Raw genomic sequence first — 20,774 nt, 5'->3', positions numbered from 1 at the left:
CCATGTGATGTAATAAAATGAAGCTGACTAGTCCTCCGGCTCTGGCCCGTGAAATGCACATTTCCCCTCCAAAACTCGTCAGCTTCCATTTCTCCTGCTAACTGAAATACATCCACATTCGGCAGAACTAACTTCCCTCTTTCAACTCTTTAGTAAATAGGGAAATAGGGAAAATTTATAATCCTACAGATGAAAATTTCTTTGCCTTTGCACTCCTCCCCAAACCCACAACCAAACTCTGAGGGGCGCGTGTAAGCAAAGTGTAGAGCATTAATCTTTTCACAGTTCAAGAGAATGTTGAACTGATCACTGCAAGTGGAGGGCAGACGGAGGCAGTAATTAGTGGGGCTCGTTCTACTCCCTGTCCGGCTTTTCCTCCAGCCCCAGTCAGTCCTCTGTTGAAGGAAGGACATCCTGTGATGATGGCATACAATGTCCTGTTTGTTTATTATTAAGAGCGTGGACCTTGCATTCCTGCTTCTCATTACAAAACAAACCAGATGCTTTACTTCCTTCAATGGTCTTGTGCCTTCAGCAAGGAATCCTCTAATTCAGAGAAACAATGATGCAAAGGGTCCATTTATAGCAAGCACCCCATTACAATTACTGTTTAGATCACTGAAACACAAGTCTCCCACTTTTCCTGCTTGCCTCATATAGGTGGTTGTTTCTGAAATCATCTCTCCTTCAACCTTAGGCTGCAATGTCTTTTCTAACATTTTAAATACACGTGTGCATACACACCCACGTCCCAACACACACACACCCACATATACACACCCAGTCCCAACTTAATGATACCAACTTAGTCACACAATGAAGTGGACATTTGAGTATTTGTTTATGGGAAGAAACAAAGCAAAACAAAAGCCCAACTCAATCATCAAAATATGTCTTTATCTTTAACATTTCTTTTCTCTCTTTCAGGAAACTTTTCTAGAATTTCTTTTGGGGGGGGGGTGGTGGGTAGGTGGGAGGTAAAGATTATTTGCCAGGAAATGCTTTTTGTGTCTAAAGTCCTTGTACAATCTCTGTAGTACAGAACAATTACATTCCCACTAGGGGACATAAGTAACACACACTCCCTGCTTGACTGCCCGGGGACTGTTATTGCATGTTACGCCAGAGGGGACGCTAGCACCAAGAGGAAACAGGGCTTTTAATCGGCAGATGTGCTAAGGGTATAAAACTGAATGAACAATTCCTAAGAGTTCTCAGAAAGCTCTAAGATGATAATTAAACAAGAGAAATCCAGCCTTCTCGAGAGGGTTTATTAACTGATGCTGAGTCAGCGCCACAATGGACAGAAAAACAATGTAGTCATACTGAAGGCTGGCCTGCTGTTCAAGCAGTCTCGCCTGCAGATGTTAAAGAGTATTTCACTTCCCTTTTAGAGTCCAACTCTGTTCTTGGGCCACATACACCATGCAAGTGCTGGTGAGTCAACCACGGTGGAGTAAGGGAACAGGCAAAAAGTTGGATGTTTGAGGTGGGAAGAGGCGATTTGAAGCCAAATATTTACTTTAATGACTGGAAGATGCCAGTGAATCAACTCACTGTTAATTAATATCAGCCTGCACTCACCTTCAGAGGTGGTGAAATGGGCTTGAGTCTAGGGGAGGACTCAAACTTCAAATACCAGTGTGCTGCTTAGCCAGGCAACCCTAAAATTGGTTCCAGGTGCTCCAGCCGGACTGGAGAAGACCATGAGTGGAACTTGAAGGAAAGTACATTTTGAAACACAGTGTTGGGCTAGAAAATCCTTCAACTGTTTGTGTCTGGTCTCAAATAGTACCCCACCCTCCACCCCCATCAAACCATTTTTATTGCGATGATAGCCATCAGGGAGAGGCAAAAATATAATTTAAAATCAAAGATGCAAAAAAGAAAGAAGGAATAAAGGAAGCATGCCCCATAAGAACAAGCATTTCATATAGTCATATTTAGGTATGGTCCAGCACAAAGATGTTACGGTGGGGGGTGGGGAGGAAGAGGGGTGAACTTCTGAGCTCCACTCACCCCTTGTAGAAGGCCCAAGTATCACATTTGGAATACTGACTAAAACAGGGAGATGGTAGAGAGCTGAGCACAGACAGCTATATCTAAGGCTGCCACTGTCTAGAATTTTAAGTCTCGAATGTTTGTTTCTAAATAGCAACTTGATGCATTTTTAGTCACTGTATTATTTCTCTCTCTGTTAGAACGCCAAAAACAAAAACAAACAAACAAACCTCAGTTACCTTTATTTGTCAGCATTTGCCAGGCAGAATTCCCTCGTTAAGAGTGCTCACAATGGCGGCCAATTATAAATGATCCAGATAGCTCTGCTCTCGGAAACCCCCCTCTATTCCCTTTGATGGTCTCATCACAACCGCTCAACAAGCCCGCGTCTTTCAGTCTGAGCTACTGGGCCAGGCCTAGTCCCTGAGGAGTTAGGAATTGCAATGTAGGTGGCCAGATGACTGTCTGGGGAGGAAGGTGTGATAGAATGAAGGGAAACTGAGTACCAAATCTGGAGACCTGACTCCACTTGGGGGAAAAAAAAAGATTTTTTTCCTAAAGAAAGTAAAAAACGGGATGAAATGTGCCCAAGATGAAACGTGTTTTCATTTTCTAATTCAACTCCTGCTATACCCAAACAAGGTCAATGACAGACTAACCACATCAAGAGAACACCCCCCACCCTCTTCTCCCCACTCCCTACCCACCCACCCTCCCTCACCCCCCACACCCATTTCCCGCTTCCTGTAAGTTAGGCATCTTCATGCTGGTAAACATTTGGGGACCAACTGCAAGCCTGAGCTCTAAAAGAGGGGCGCCACAGCTTTGAAGCCCTCCCACATGTCTCGAAGCCAGGCTAAGAACTAGAGGGACACTTGGCTTTTAAACTTTAACAGCCTTTTCAAACTCAACTCACTGGGCTCAGCTTTCTGGCTGCCTTCCTTTTTTAAAGCCGGACAAGAAGAGCAAGTATGTGTATGAGTGAGAGAGAATGTATGTATGACACATGCTATGTTACAATGCGGCCTGTGTGTCATTGGTATGATATGTGTATGATATGTTTCAATGATGTGTTGCATCAGTTTAAAAATAGCACAAGCCTTCCTTCTTATGACACGGCTCACCGCCCCAGCACTTTGGACAAACATACTCAGGGCCTAAACCTTGGGATGGTGATCCTAGGAGGCCGTGGATGTTTTGAAATGAGGTCAGTGTTTTGACTTCCTAAATAAAGGAAACAAAAATTAAGTAAACTGAAAAACCAGAGTCGAGCTCCCTGCCCTCACTAGGAATAAAAATCTGGTAAGCGCTACCCAGAGGACCTTATAAAACCCGCACGGTGTCTGAGGTCTCAGTATTCACAAAACCACCTATGGATCATTCCACCTAAGCGTCTCTTCAGCACTCCTTTCAGGCAGACAGTTGTGTTCTTATCAAAACATTCATCTATTTTTAAGTTACCCATTGAGTTTGACATCCACCAACTTAATAAATAAGCAGTTATCTTTTCCATATGATGCATGGAATCCAATGTAGCTTTCCAATATTAGTTTTTATTCCTAATTATGTTTTTATTTTAGTGAATATTCAGACAAGAAAGGGACTTAAATTTCTGAAAAGGCTAGGAGGAAGGAAACTGAAAAGATCCTCTCTGAACCCAGAAAACGTTTTGGAATCTTGCATTTTGGTGGGGAAAAGGAATAGAATGAAACTAACAGAAGGCAAAATATAACTGTAAAATTAGGGAGAGAGCAACAGGGAAGGTGTACAGTCTGAAACTCGGGTTTCTCTGACCCTTCTCTTCGCTTAGGTTAAAGGAAGAGTAGTTTTCACACAAGAGAAGGAAGACCACGGGCAAAAGTTTGCTTCTCTGCCCTCATAGTGGCTGGAAAAGGGAGGGCCCCTGGTGAAAATAAAAGGAAAGGTTGTAGATAGGAATGGTTTTCTAGAGGAAGAGGGAGGAGGAGGGAGTGAGGTGAAGGAACCGCAGTGCCAGCCAGGCAGGGCAGTCCCCACGGAACAGGAGAAGTGCCCCCATGGCTGGGTCTGCCACTGTGTGCTTCTCCAAAGCCACGCAAAGTTAAGCAAAGGGTCGAGGAAGAAGGACTTCTTATTAAAAATGGGACTGACAATTTCTTCTCATCCTTTCTAAGGAAAGATTCAAGACTGGAGAGGCTTGATTTTTATGTTCCAGGGTGAGTTATAAGAGAAGAGAGAAACTTATAAAGGTTAGTAGTGAAATCATTTGAACTCCCAACCAAAGAGAAAAAAGAATAAAGAAAAAGAAAGGTAGGACCTTTGTAATTTGTTTAAAGATAGAAAGATGCGGGGCGCCTGGGTGGCTCAGTCGGTTGAGCGGCCGGCTTCGGCTCAGGTCATGATCTCGCGGTCTGTGAGTTCGAGTCCCGCGTCGGGCTCTGTGCTGGCAGCTCAGAGCCTGGAGCCTGTTTCGGATTCTGTGTCTCCCTCTCTCTGTCCCTCCCCCATTCATGCTCTGTCTCTCTCTGTCTCAGAAATAAATAAACGTTAAAAAAAAAAATTAAAAAAAAAAAAAAGATAGAAAGATGCCCCCCACGCTCTAGTTCAGCTCCAAAGGGAATTTAGTAGGTGGCTGGACTTCAGGACCACAGATCCAGCCAACACCTCATTTCCTGCTGAGGAAACTGAGGGCCAGAGGTCAGGAAGCAGAAAGGTCACCTCTCCTAGCCCTCCTTTTGCTACTTGGATTTTACGTTCAACTGGGAACCTGGTAGATGCCAGCCCATAGACACGCTCTGCTGAGGCAGAGGGCAAAACCAGACTTGGCTCTCGGGGCTTCCAGCCAGGAGGCCAGAGGTCTATCGTGACTCCTCAAATATTAGTAAGGACCTACTGGGCGTAAAGGTACAGTCGGCCAAGAAAGTGGGGGTGGGCGTGGGAGGAAGGGATGCACCTGTTGTAGAATCTTTTAAATGCTAAACTGGTGGGGCGTTAATAAAATTAAACCAACCTAACTCAGTGCATGGGTTCGGAGGATGGTGACTCGGTCTCATAAATGCTCTTTTTCTCCATCTGAGGAGCTGAGAGGCAATGGAAGAAAGAGAAGGCACCGGTAATACAATGACAGACCTCATTTAATAGGCACTTTATCTTTTCAAAACCTCTCTAATGTTGACTTGGAAGAAGCCAGGAAACGTCTTATAACCAGAAGATAGTCTGGAGATTCTGAAGCCACCAGCCCTGGCTTATCTGGGCTCCATCTACGGCCTATTGTTTCCTGCAGGCCCACAGGAAGCTGGAGCAGAAAGGTTTAATGTTCAATAGGTATCTTCCCCCTGAAGGTGTGCCCCTGGGGACAGAAGGGCAACACTGCATTACCCTAGAATAGGACCAATCACAGAGAAAGCACCGGCTCAGGGGTTGTTCGGACTGGCTTTCCTACAGTTCCTTTTAAAAGAACAGGCACTGTCTTTAGGAGAGATAATCCTACAATGGAGGTCCATTAAAAGTATTAGGATGTAGACTGCCACCATGATCCTCTGGGGAGAGCTCTGTCCTGACAATAGACAATTAAAGCTGATAAATGCAAGCTACTTGTTGCTGTTCTAATTCCTCCTAATTGTATGCTACTTGTCCCTGGCTCCTGCATTCAGGGATGAAGCACGCTACTCTAATCTCCAAAATACCTGACCTACTTCCTACAGGATCTTTTCAGCACTCTTTTCTTCCCATCTGGACCCCCTTTCCTCTTCTACTTTTCCCTTCTTCCTTACAGCACGAGGGGAGGAGCAGGAAGGGTGTTGGTGTGGAGGGGGAGGTGGGTTTGGAACAGAAGGCTGCATCTGAGGTATTAACTCTGGGGCCTCAGACAGTTTACTAATTGGGAACAGCTAATCGTGCTCACGGGCACGCCCGTGACTCACCTGCACCTTGCATTAGGCTCCACAAGTGGCAAGGGGCACACGTGGATCCAACTGTCATATCAGTGCTAGCTGCCAAATCTGCATGTGCTTATGCGCGCGCGGAGTATATGCCTCAGTGATTCTATTTGAAGCTGTCTCACTAATTATGCTGCCACCACCAGCTACTCAGAGCAAAGCATTCATTCTCCCAAAGCATATAATTCTATCTAAACAACAGAGCTCTAAATGACAGTTTGGTGCCTGCCTGCATGTGTGTGCTCTCCTTGCAGAATCTCTTTCCAGAATCTACAAAAGGAGCAAAATTATCTTTGCAAGTCAATTTTGGCCTCTAGAGAATACTTAAAAAAAAATTTTTTTTTTAGTGTTTATTTATTTTTGAGAGAAAGAGAGAGAGAGAGCGCGCGAACAGGGTAGGGGCAGAGAGAGGGAGACACAGAATCCGAAGCAGGCTCCAGGGTCTGAGCTGTCAGCACAGAGCCCAACGCGGGGCTCGAACTCAAGAACCATGAAATCATGACCTCAGCCGAAGTCTGAAGCTTAACAGACTGAGCCACCCAGGCGCCCCTAGGGTATGCTTTTTAATGTTGAAAAATCTTTATAAAGCCACCTCTCCAAACCCTTCCGCACTCAGTAGCCTAAAGGGTATATAGTAAACTATCCTTAAAAGCAGTACAGCTTTGGAATTAACGGTAATTTCAACAATCAACAATAATGTGTTGTTGGTAGCTTTTAAAAGAAATCCCTACATTTCAAATATACATACTGAAATATTTACGGGTGAAATTATACACTTTCTGGGATTTACTTCAAAATCATGCGGAGGGAAGTTGGGGTAGAGATGAAAACCCAGTTCTTTAGTTGATAATTGTTGAAGTGGGTCATAAAGGTGCATTATACCATTGCCCTTAGTATTAAAAACATTTTCTAATAAAAAGGTTAAAAAATACAACATTAAGTTCTGCCTGACCCACTCAAGCTTCTCATGCTGCGAAACTCAAACTTACCACTTTTCATTAGTGTGAATAAATGTTAAATTGAGAAGCATTGGTATATAATGAAGATGGCACCTGCCTCCGGTCCTGCCTCGTCAAAAGAAGCAATCTCTGGGATCACACTCATTTTAGGGGACATGTTTTTTCAGTAGCATAAGTGGCATGACAATGGGCACCAAATAGGTTTAATTTTGCCAGTTTCATAAAATTGAAAATTGTGTCTCATTTGATAAAATTTTACAGTGACTATACCAGGAAATGACTAGGAGTCCATCTTGGGTGGAAAACATATGTGTTGCAGGAGGTAAAACTCCTTACAGACATCTGAACTGGTCCCTGAGCAAAACATCCTCCTCTAGATGGAGGGAGTATGATCAAAATATTGCAGATAACTCCCTTTTCCTCTGCAGTAGTCCAAGCAAGCAGCTGGCGGCACCCAGCAGGGCTGCTTAACTGATAAACTGTGTCAAACTCCAACCATTTGTCAGCTCCAAAGAGAGGAGAACAAGCTGAAAGCTGGACTCAGGAAGGAGATTGATCTGGTACAACACATTAACCGGTATAAATACCAGTGGAAAAAAGTAAACACATTTACCCAGCAAGAAAGGACTAATCACAGGTACCTCACTGCTTAACTCGATGTTCAAAACCCAATGCTCTTCACTCATCAGACAAGTGACATCAATTCATCTTGATGCTCTACCCAGAATATATTTAAACAAATCAAAGTTTTATTTCCCTACAGACTTCTATTTCATTAACAACTAGTTTACATTAACATGAAAAGATTCTGTGCAATTGAAGGAAAGTTTTTCTCAAAAGATACTGTTCTTCTATTTCTTAAGAGAGAATGTTTTCCAAAATCCTATTGTGAACGAAACCACAGTGTGAGAAATTATGCCTTAGAGGGTCATACATATTAAGTGTACACATTCATTCACACGATTTGGAGCCTTCTTTGAGACATTCTTAATTTCAGAAGTCCGACCAGCAAAGACCAGCATGATGGTCAATATACAACATCGGGTTATTGAAGTACATGCTTTGCTAGATGCTGGAAGACGGTCACTGTGGTAGGCATGGCCACAGACACCTGGCTTGCAGTCCGGGATGGATCTCTGGGCTCTATTTGCTGGTTTGTATCCCTTTTTCCTCAAGCTCTGCTAATGAACCCATGCACCCAATGAGGACCTGTCTCTGTGGTCTGCTAGTGGCCTGTGAACAATTCCAGGCAACTTTGAAAACCCAGCACTCAGTGCAGTGCCTGGCTTGTATTGGATGGTTGATTAATGTGCGGTGAATGAACAGATTAGAAATGGTTCTTAGGTCCCACCTGTGAATGAGGCATCACATAGGCTCTGGAGATAACTTTCTTTTTTTCTAGAGAAAGTGTATACTGCTGCTCAACACTTGCTCAAGGAATTAAAAAAAAAAAAAAACAACAACAGAAAACTGTTCCCAGGTAGAAGTCACAGTCATAAAAATGTACATATTTTTGTGGGAAAGGAGGAACCTACCTCTGACAGTAGCACTTGAAAAGAAGTTCGCCCACTGAAAAGAAACATAACAGTTTTCCAAGCATAAGTGATTGACATTGTTCTTGTGGGGTCCGCCTGTGCCCACTCTCATACATATGCACGTCCCAGTACTGGACGTCTTCCTAAAATTTTCCCTGCCCATCTTTGGGCCAATCTTTGGGCCTTCCTCCCCTACACAGACACTCCACCCCATAGTAATTAAATTTAACAAGACCAATTAACAAAACAAACGCCATGCTGCTTCGTGGGCTGATAATTCTGATTGCAAAATTGTTTTAGGATGTGCAAAGCAGTTGAAAACAAAGATAAATACGTTATGCAACCATTTGCATATAATCCATTTGTGTCTGGGAAACACAGTTTCATGTCTTAAATAATGCAGTCTAAAATTACCATTACATTTCAGCTACATTTCGCTAAGCATAATACCTTCTTCATATACTATTTTTTTAAAAAAGTTATTTATTTTGAGAGTGAGAGAGAGAGCAGGGGTGGGGGGGGGAGAGAGAGAGAGAGAGAGAGGGAGAGAGAGAGAATCCCAAGCAGGCTCTGCACTGTCAGTGTGGAGGCGGACACAAGGCTCGATCTCATGAACCATGAGATCATGACCTGAGCTGAAATCAAGAGTCAGATGCTTAACTGACTGGGCCACCCAGCACCCTTCATATACTATTAATTTAGATCTAATGAATCAAATTTGGATTGTTTTTCCAGTGTTAAGACTTTTAAATGATTCAGAGAGAAGTGCTTCATTTTTCTACTAAGTAAATATCTCTTCAGTGTTTTTTAAATGGAAGATTGTTGTAAAACATAATCAATACCACCTGATTTCCTGAATGCCTTCTAGAAAAATATTGTGATTTCAAGTCTAATTTGTACATAGTCACTATCACTGTAAATTATATTTTCTGTACACCCCAAAAATGTAGCACAATTCCAATGTTTTGCTAATTATTTAAAACTACTGCCACATAAAATTTCTAGCATATATTTGGCTTTTTATATACTTTGGTTTACCTGTAGTGATTTTTATGATGGTCTTATACCAACTCCCTTGACTTGTGGAATAAGAACATGGTAATGAAGGAAAAACAAGTTTCCTCCAACTACACCTGAAAAGGGAAAGCCTACATTCAATCTAAAATGTACGATCTCCTTTCCACTTCTATAAATTCTAATCTGCATCTGACAGTAATAAGATTCTCAGTGTTCTTAAAACTGGGATAATCCACAGGAAAACAAACACAATAGTTCCTGAGGGTCAGAGAAAAGGCTCATCAGATCCAGGGACAGGTAATGGTTAATAGAATAAGGCTGTATTAAGCTTGTCACTGTTGCTTAGTATTATGTCTTTATTCTCAATGACAGAGTTCACTGGAAATAAAAATCCAATTGTCTCAAAATATAGAAAGCTGGTGAAAAACCAGAGTGAAAACCATGGCTAGAGTATTACTTTAATTTCTAGAAATCTAATCTAGTATAGGAAATGAGTGGTATTGAAAATTGTTTGCTTTAAAAATGAAGCCACTGAAGGATTCCTTTAAATAACAAACTGTCTTTGCTTTAAAAAATTTTTTTAAATAGCTCAATTTATAAAAATTTGGTTTTGGAGAAAATTTCTATGTTGATACATTAAGAAATTTTAATGATACAAACCAAGTTCTGTTATGATCAAAATTAGCTTGTTAAGGTCAAAATTACACCCCCCCCCCCCATTTGGTCAATAATCAATACAGATGGTGCTTTCTTATTCAATGCAATTGAAACCAAATTTTTAAAATTATACAAACAGAGGGCACCTGGGTGGCTCAGTCAGTTGAGCGTCCCAACTCTTGATTTCAGTTCAGGTCATGATCCAGGATCAAGCCCCTGGTTGGGCTCTACACTGGAGCATGGAGACTGCTTGAGAGTCTCTTTCTCTCTCTCTCCTTCTGCCCCTTTCCCCTGCTTGCTCACTCTCCAAAATAAAAATAAATAAATAAAAAATAAAAATTATACGGTTAAATAAGACTCATGAAAATGGTAAATACTAATCTTAAACATTGTATTTGAAATTAACAATATATCAGTGCATGTCCATTTCTCTGTCTTTAATGCAGGGCCAGGGGCTCTGAGAATGAACCTCTTCCTTCTTCAATCTCCAGTGTCTTTTCTGCATAATCCTTCCCATAATGTGTTGCCTTTCAGTCCAAGTAACCTGGGTGCAAAATTCTCCTAGATTTATATCTCACCCCTCTGAAATTTTATCATTGTTTCACCCACATTCATTTCAATTATAGAATTCTTCAACTAGTATTTTTAATGGAGTCAACTCTTAATACTTATATTTCATTGGTTTATACAATATCTAATTAGATTACATAATTACAACTAAGCATCATCAAGTTTGGGAACAAATACAAACAACTCTTGCTAAGTATACAAGTCAGAAAATACAAAGCATAAATATTCAGAAATATTAGAGAGATGCCAGCTAAAGAAACATGGGGTTAAAAAGTCCGTGGTTATACAGAGGGCAGGGAGAATGTAAAAACATACAGCAAGTTGGCTTAGTGAGGTTAGCTAAGAGCATTTCTAGGTGATCAGCCAATAACTGAATTCTTCTTAATCACCCCACTTGGGTTAGTAAATTGCTTTGAAGAAGTTGATAATGTAAGAACCAAAAAGGAGCTGTGATTTTAAAATATTACTCAGTTTGCCTTTTTATCCACAGTTCTTCTGAACTATGAAAAATGATTTTTAATAACTAGTAAACTTGAAAGATAGAATCCATAAAATAAACATTCTGACCTAAAAGGTGAAAGGATATAAAATAAAACTATAAAATCTATATTAAGAGGGCATCATACAAAAATATGTATTTTCATATGTAGAGTTATCTGAGATGTGTTTCTTAAGTTTAACAACAAATAGTTACTAGAAGAGCTCAAATCAGAAGCAAGATGTCTCTTAAGGTTCTACCTGGAAATGAATCAATAGTGATGCCAATAAAGGAAATATTCAGCTAGCAGTTAGCTCTAAAAAACCCACATTTAAAAATAAATTAGTGTTTTATTTTAATTCATGAGCAATCAGTGTTCATGGTAAAATTTCCATAAATAAAGAAGAAATGAATATTTCTTTTTTAAAGTTTATTTATTTATTTATTTGGAGAGAGCTGGGGAGGGGCAGAGAGAGAGAGTGAGGGAGAGAGAGAGAGAGAGAGAGGGAAAATCCCAAGCAGTCTCCACACTATCAGTGCAGAGCCCAATGTGGGGCTCAAACTCACAAACTGTTGAGATCATGACCTGAGCCGAAGCTAAGAGTCGGGCACTTAACCAAGGAGCCACCCAGGTGCCCCAAGAAATGAATATTTCATAAAATACCACAGCAACTTTATTGCATTTGCTTTTAGATCCCCATGGGATTATCTGATATGCCTTGTTCGTAAATATTCAACAGAAGGCTTTCTACCTGAGACGGTTTAAGTTACTCCTTCCTACCAAGTGAACCCCAAGAAAACAATCATTGTTAACCTTTTAGGGTAGATTCCTAAGTATCATTTTCTAGATGGAATCATATTATAAAGTATCTTATAACCCACTGTTTTTACTTACTACTGCAAACATCTTCCTATGTCGGCATCGTTTTTAATTGCTATAGAGTATTCCAAAGTGCATACATCATAACCATGTTTTATTTAATCAATGATCAAATACACCCTATTACTGTATTTTAAAACTATTATACAGAATGTTGTGAGTAACCGGCAATTCGAGTCTGAAATTCAGGGGCATCAGTCTGTGGAAGGTAACAATCCCTAGAAATCTTATCCAACATATATATATAAAGTTTATTTATTTTTGACAGAGAGAGAGAGAGAGAGAGAGACAGAGCATGAGTGGGGGAGGGGCAGAGAGAGAGGGAGACACAGAATCCAAAGCAGGCTCCAGGTTCTGAGCTGTCAGCACAGAGCCCAACATGGGGCTCGAACTCACAGACCATGAGATCATGACCTGAGCCGAAGTCGGATGCTCAACTGACTGAGCCACCCAGGTGCCCCCTTATCGAACTTCTTAATCTCATAAGGGAAGAAACTGACTCCCAGACAGAAAAAGTATTTTTCTTTTGGTCACCTAGTTACTAGTACAGGCCCATGATATCTTATTTGTAATCTCCAAATCCAAAAAGCTCTGGAAAGTAAAAGTTGCTTCACTTTTTATTCCCAGTACGATGCATTCACTCTTATCACTAAGATACTACAATGGTGTTCTAATTACTTTCTCCAATTCCAGTTTCACTCCTTTGCAATTTTCATCAACACCCCTGCCACCAGAATTATAACTCTAGGTCACTCCTGAGGGTTGATGGGGGGTGGGAGGGAGGGAAGGGTGGGTGATGGGTATTGAGGAGGGCACCTTTTGGGATGAGCACTGGGTGTTGTATGGAAACCAATCTGACAATAAATTTCATATATTGAAAAAAAAAATAAATAACTCTAGGTCACGGCCTTCCCACAGTCCTTCCTTCCCCAAAAACCTTGCATGGCTCTCATCGCTGCCCACCAGAGACTGTCTGTCGTCCTTGCCTCAATTAGTTTGACTCTGTGTTGTTTTCTGGGGCAGAAGCAGTAACGTTTCACTAAGAACACCTCGCTGAGTGTATTTGCATCAATATTACTTCTTTAAAATCTGAAAATTTCTGAATTCCTAATCACATCGCATCGGGCCCCGAAGGATGTAGACAAGCAAGTGGGATGTGCATTGGGGACAATTCTAGAGCAAGGTCCCCTTCGTCAGATGGTCACTGGGCCTGCAATGCCATGTCCATGACTGATTGTGGCCCAAACAAACATATCCATTGAAGTCAGTTACTAAGTTTTAATATTTTCTCTTCTTACATAAATTTGAAAATAACAAGTTTTAAACAATAATAAGATACTAAGCCACCTGTTATCTCGGCAAAACAACAAGTGAAAATCATAGTTCCTTAACACTGTTCAGCTGACCAAAAGACAAGGACAGTAAAACAGCTCAATCACTGTTTAAATCGAAGAAATATCATGATATGCTATTATATCATATGGCCCTTAACGTACGCAGTCAAAAGAAAATGGAGAGACACAGTGGGTTGAGAACGATACACATACACACAGGCACACACATTCATTTGTCACTGAGAGTCTAGATGTCTGCTCCTCCTGGTTGCTGCTTGGTGAGGAGGAGAGCCCGCAGACAGTTCTCATCCTCTCTACCACGCCCTTTAGCATTGCACTTCCCCCTCCCCGGCCCACCAGTCAAATCTACACACGAAAAAAACAGGGCACGTCTTCCGGGGAAGCTCAAAGGCCTGCTGGCATAAGGTTCCCTTCAAAGCATCCCCTGGAAGTCTGTGTGGGTTGAGGAGTATTGAAACCATCCCTTTTCCAGGGAAGAGCTAAACCCACCCCACCGTGTTTCTGTTCTCATTTACCCAGGGCTCACGACATAAATGGTTAGAAGGTTGTCCTGCAGCTCCCCCACACAGACAGCACCACAGACACAGGAGAAGCCACACACACACACATCTGGACAAAGGCTCCCAAATGGAACACACTGAAATCTCGTTATCTGGTCTTGACTTTTAGGAGAGTGGGGTTACAGAGAAAAGAGTAGCTGCGTGACTAGTTGAGGGAAAGAAGAGGACATTGATTTCTCTCTTCCTCTCCTCTCTCTTTCTCTCTTTTTCTTTTCCTCTTCCCTTCCTCCCTGCACTGAACCAATACTCAAATTCTATACAAAGGAGAGAAGAGTTGTATTTGGGGAATGTGAAATACCTTAATTGCAGGTTAGACACACCCAATTGTGTGTTGTGCTTTAGTGCAGAGAGGACCAAGAAGTTCTATCTCATTTATAATCTGAAATCCCATATATTACTCCCCAAATATTCCTGCAGAATAATTTCCAGGTTAAATTAGGTGTAGCTACCTTTTAGAATGTGAATTTACTCCTCCCTTGTCTCCTCTCTTCCTGCCCCCAAAGAAATAGCTAGAAATAGGAAGGAGAGCCTCCCCTCACAGGAGGTAAAGATCAATGTCTAGGCCTTGGTGTGCACATAAATGTAAAAGCCCAGGCAAGGGCAGTGGCAAATGGAACACACTGATAGTACGTCATTAAGACAATATGCTCCACAAAAGCCTTCAGTGGTCCCCAAACATTTCTGTATACTAGAATGGCTGGGGGAACTTTAAAATATTTTGATGCCCAAGGGTGCTTGGGTGGCTCAGTCGGTTAAGCGTGTGACTCTTGGTTTTGCCTCAGGATCTCAGGTCATGATCTCATGATTCACGAGATCAGACCCTTGTCAGGCTCTGTGCTGACAGCATGGAGCTGCTTGGGATTCTCACTCTGCTTCTGCCACTCATCCACTTGCGTTGTCTCTGTCTCTTTCAAAATAAATAAATAAACATTTTACAATGAAGTGGAATAAAATAAAATAAAATAAAATAAAATAAAATAAAATAAAATATTTTGATGCCCAGGTAGGACCTAACACCAATTAAAGCAGAATGCTGGTGTGGGAGCTGGAAGTGTTAATTTAAAAAAAAAATTTTTTTAACGTTTATTTATTACTGAGAGACAGAGCATGAACATGGGAGGTGCAGAGAGAGGAGGAGACACAGAATCCAAAGCAGGCTCCAGGCTCTGAGTTGTCAGCACAGAGCCCAATGTGGGGCTCGAACTCACAAACACCGACATCATGACCTGAGCTCAAGTCAGATGCTCAGCTGACTGAGCCACCCAGGCGCCCATGGCAGTGCTAATTTTTAAAGATCCTTGGGTGATTCCAATTGTGCTGCCAAGTTTGGAACCAATTGCTTTACCTAATCAGATGCCCATATTTTAGATTATATATACACTTATAATACCACCTTCCCCAATCCTTCCCTGGCAAAGAAAATGTACTGTGGTCATGGAACATTCACAGGAACATCACCTGAATGTATGACTTCGGTTGATCACTGGGTAACAGACAATCTTCCTCTGAAATTAGCAAAGAACTGGGGCAATGAGGCCAAGGACATGAGTTCTGTACTCACAGGGGTAACTTAGGCTAGCTTGGGTCTATGGCTACAAATTATGTCCCTAATTCCAGTTATGGATGAATATCGTGGCCAGGAAAAGAAACTACCACCAAGAGTGTAGATGGGTAAACAACAAAGTAATACTCGATACTAGAGAATCAATGCACAATTCTACATTCTACTGAAAGTGGGTCAGTACGGTCATCTACGTGTATTAGTTTTTTGTCAGCCTTTATATTATTGCTCTTATCAGACTGGATTCTGATCATTCTCTGAATTACAACATGCATGGATGGTCATATCAAGATGCAGATCAAATGTAGACAGATCTTAATGTAGACAGATCAAACCTACCAGTATAAATCGTGATTCTTTAAAGAAATGGTCTGCAAGATTGTTTGAGGAATAAATATTTGAAAATAGCAAAAGCTACTCTTTGGGGTATCGCATGGTGCTTAGCACATAAGCCAGGGCCCAAATATATTCATGAAATGAACAAATGATAGAAGCACTATGCCTTGAGGCAATTTTTCAAATATTAGTGATGCCACCAATATTTACATAGGGAAAAATATTAAAATATGTAAGGTCTGAAATTGTAAGTTAAATCAAAATGGCCAGTATTTAAAAACTATACTGCATTGGCATAACTTTTCTGCAAAGAAATTTAGCAATATATACCAAGAGACTTAAAGATTCATAACCTTTGATCGGATTATTATACTTATGGGACTATACTGACAAGAAAATAATTTGAGCAATGTTACATACACATATGAATTGCAATATTATGTACAATCATGACAAAATAAAAGCAGTCTGAATATTCATATTGATAGAAGTTGCTAAACAGATTATTATACGGCCACATGATATATGATATGAGTATTACGGGGCCATTATAAGTTTTTAAATAAGTGTGATATGAGAGAATGCCTGTGATAAAGCACTGGATGAAAATGGCAGGATGCAAAACGGTACTATGACATGATTCCATTTGTGTTCTTTTTACAACTACTAAAAATGTCCTGTCTTTTATGTGAGAGAAAAACTCCAAACAACTAGAAGGGAATATCTGAATGTTGATTCCCAATTCTATTCCTCTAATTAGTCTTAATGAAGTCAACAGTGTTGTCATAAATTACAATTAACTATAATCCTCATCTGACACACACCCGCTGGTCCATATGTTGGGCCTCTTTAGTCAACCAAATGTGACAGCCTTTGAAAACTGATTTAGCTAAAAAACATGCAACAGACACAAAATGACAGCCACCTAGGAAATCTGAAAAGATAATCATGAAAAACAAATTGAGGGGGGAGGAGGGGGGAGAGGAGACGGAAGAATTGCATTAAATCTGTTTTCCCATTTTTCTCCTTCCTTCAAGCAGAAGTTAATCCAATCACAGCTCATAAATAGCTTAGAGAAAAGTTTAAGGTGAAAAAACACACACGGGGCTCTGGAAGCCAATTCCTGATTCCCCATTCTCCTCACTGAGGCAAGCCCTTCCACTGAAGTCAGGCAACCAGTTAAGAGGGCAGCGCACAAGAGTGCATTTTTTTTTATCCAGCAGAAATATTTAGCTTGGCTGTCTGCCAGGGAATGCTGGAAGAACGGACTGAATTAGGGGATTTACCTTCCTCGTGTTTGGCACGCGTCATTTGGAGTATCTGAGAAGCTCGTCTCTCTTTCTCCAGGGTACCCGAGCAGTGGAGAGGGCTGCCCGACTGAGGGAGAGTAATGTCACTGTGTCCGTGGTTAAGACAGACAGGAACTGCATTTACAAATTGGGCATTTTACTCAGGTTCCAGTTTGCTTTCTTTTCATGACCGATACAGTTATAAAAGGACATTCTAGCTATCTATCACTATCAGAAGAAAAACCCTATGAAATCTTCCCTACATGCTAAAGATGCTTCCAGTTTTCCCCCTCTCCACACCACTCTGGAGTTGCTTAAGTCTATAAACAATCTTGGATAACCTTGACTGAAAAACAAAGCTCTGCGTCATAAGGCAGTGTCAGCCTCTTCATTTATGCCCTACAAGGAGCCGTTATTTTATTTTAAACAAACACTATTGAAAGTTCTATTTATAACCAAGTCCCTGAATTTGTTTATGTTTTAAGTGTTTTCATGGGTTGGACCTACGCTAAGCCACTAAACTCCTAGTAGACTCCAGGTGCTGGAGGAGACCCCACAGATCATCTTCTCCTTCATTTTCTGAGAGAGGCTGAGTAACACACCAAAAGTGGCAGCTGGTAGAGGCAGAACTGGTGCCAGATTTGAAGTCTTTACCCCGTGTGCCCGTGTGATCTCTGCAGCCCCAGCTGCCAACCCATCAGGCACAAAGAACAGCGAGTGACCGGAAGTCACTTGCTGTTGAGGAAGACCCCGTCTATGCCGACATAACAATGGCCGAAGGTGGGGACATACCACAGCCTCCAAATAGAGAAAGTTCACCAAGAACAAATACCTAAAGAAACTGCCTATTTTCATTAGAAAACAAACTAGAGAGGACAATGCGAATTTCTTCATGCAGGAAAAGAAAATGCCTGTCTGTCTTCTCTTCGCAGGAGGTGACATGAGGCTATCGTCCTATCTAGAGTTGGAAAGGTTACCCCAAGACTGCACTGTGTTTCCAGGCCAGGATATCCATCTCTTGGCCCCAACCCCCCAGCTAAGTACAGCCTGTTAGATAACAGCATTGAATTCTATGACCATGAATGGGAGAGAAAACATTCAGTCGTGGTTTAAAAAGAAGCACATGATGGGGTGCCGAGGTGGCTCATTCGGTTGAGTGGCCGTCCGACTTCGGCTCAGGTCATGATCTTGCGGTCTGTGAGTTCGAGCCCCGCGTCGAGCCACGCGTCGGGCTCTGTGCTGACAGCTTGGAGCCTGGAGCCTGCTTCAGGTTCTGTCTCCCTCTCTCTCTGCCCCTCCCCCGCTCATGCTCTGTGTCTTTCTCTCGCTGTCAAAAATAAATAAACATTAAAAAGAAAGAAAGAAGTGCATGAGTTGAAGTGGGAGAGGTTTTTATAAATTTAAATGAACTTGTATCTAAACTTAAATGAATTACAAGACTTATGTGAAAAGGAAGGTGAATATACACATCGCACACATATGTACATATGGAAAGCCATCCAGCTACAGCTGAAAACAGGTGTCACCTCAGAAAAAGAACTGGGTCCTGGGGGTGTGTGTTGGGTTTTCATGGTACACCTTTTGGCAACTTTCAGATTTTGAGCAATGTGAATATATTTACCTGTGCAAAAGCAATTAGTTACAACTTAGATAAACTATACATAAATTCCTTTAAATTTTAAAAAATAATGTTGCTAAAGATGTGCTAAACCATTTATTTATTTATTTATTTATTTATTTATTTATTTATATTTAGATTTATATTTATATTTTAGAGAGAGAACATGGGAGTTGGGGAAAGGGGCAGAGGGAGAGAGAGAATCTTCAGCAAGGCTCTGCGGCACAGAGCCCCACAAAGGTTTCGATCCAACAACCCTGGGATCATGACCCTAGCTGAAATCAAGAGTCAGACACTCAACCAACTGAGCCATCCACGTGCCCCAAGATACGCTAACTGTTGATTCAGGGCAACCTGACAAACTTATCACGCTTTTGTGTTGTGCTAAAATATATAGAACATAAAATTTACCATTTTATTTTTACCTTTTCAAGTTTTTATTTAAATTACAGTTAGTTAACATACAGTGTAATATGAGTTTCAGGTGTAGAAGTGACTCAACACTTCCATACAACACCTGGTGCTTGTCACAACTATACTCCTTAATCCTCATCACCTATTCAACCCATCCCCTGCCCACCTCCCCTCTGAGAACCATCAGTTTTCTGTCTGTAGCTAAAAGAAATCTGCCATTTTAATCATTTTTAAATATACAGTTCAGTGGCATTGATTGCATTCACACAGTTGTAAAGCCATCACCAGTATCTATTTCCAAAACATTTTCATCACTTGAAACAGAAATTCTGTACCTTTTAAACAATAACTTCCCATTGCCCTTCACCTCCCTACCCCAGCTTCTAATAGCCTCTATTCTAAATTCTGCCTTCCCATTCTAGGTTCCTAAAAGAATGGATAATACAGAATTTGTCCTTCTGTGTCTGCCTTATTTCACTTACTGTAATGTTTTCAGGGCTCATCCACATGCAGCATGTGTCAGAACTTCATTCTTTCCATGGCTAATATTCCATTGTACAGACAGACCACATTTGGTTTATCTGTCTGCCATATCCATCTATCCATATACCATTTGTATATACCAATTTGTTTGTTCATCTGTTGATGGACACTTGAGTTGGCTGTTGTGAATAATGCTTTGAACACTGGCATACAAGGATCCTTTTGAGTCCCTGTTTGCAATTCTTGTGAGTATCTATCCAGGAGTAGAATTGCTGGGTTACATGGTAATTCTCCGTCAGGCTTTTTGAGGAAGAAAACTCACATACACTATAACAGAAATTACACTTGTAGGAATTTAGTCTAGGGAAGTAATTGTGGATGCCCCCAGGGAACTATTTACTAGGTTATTGATTATAAGCACTGCTTCAAATATTGAAAAATTAGAAACAAACCAAATGATTAATGATATAGAATAGATTAAATGTATTATTTATACAAACAAATTGGATGAGGTTGTTTGAGTTAGTGGTTAAGAGACTTGGCTCCAAGGTCATCCTGTCTCTACTATTTATGTGGTGTCTGACTTTAGGCAAGTTAATTACCTTCTCTACTTCTTAAAGTCCTCACCAGCAAAATGGAGATAATAATTGCAGTAAATTCATTGGGAGATTATCAGACTAAATCAGTTAATACATCCAAAAAACAAAGGGCCTGGCATATAGAATGCATGTCTGCACATAGGGTTAGAATACTTTACAGTAAGCATGTCCTCATTTTATACTAAGGAACAGTGTTGCAGAAGATATGTGAAAACAGAGAAAATACTTGTATTTACAGCTGACATTATTATAATGATTTTTGGTAAAAATGTGTGTATGTGTATATGTATGTATATATGTGTGTTTATATACATATATATGTATATACATATATGTATATCCAGAAAAACATTAGAAATATATGTACAAAATATTAATAATCAATTATAACTAGGCTGTAGAAATACTATTCATTTTTTTCTTTTCTGCATTTTTTCAAATATTTAAGAATGAGCATTACTTTTATAATCAGAAAAGAAGTTAAAAATTAGGAGAGGAAGGGTGCCTGGGTGGCTCAGTCAGTTAAGCATCCGACTTCAGCTCAG

General features: G+C 40.8%; 1 protein-coding gene across 1 annotated transcript in view; it reads right to left on the bottom strand.

The window, feature by feature from the left end:
• Nucleotides 1-20,774, bottom strand: part of PRDM1 (PR/SET domain 1) — a 107,269-nt gene that overhangs the window by 23,684 nt on the left and 62,811 nt on the right. The window lies entirely within an intron of this gene.

The sequence above is a fragment of the Panthera onca genome, chromosome B2 (assembly GCF_046562875.1).
Source record: "Panthera onca isolate mPanOnc1 chromosome B2, mPanOnc1 haplotype 2, whole genome shotgun sequence".
In the NCBI taxonomy this organism is placed as follows: Eukaryota; Metazoa; Chordata; class Mammalia; order Carnivora; family Felidae; genus Panthera; species Panthera onca.
Note: the sequence above shows the minus strand (reverse complement) of the source record. Positions and strands in the feature narration are given on the sequence as shown.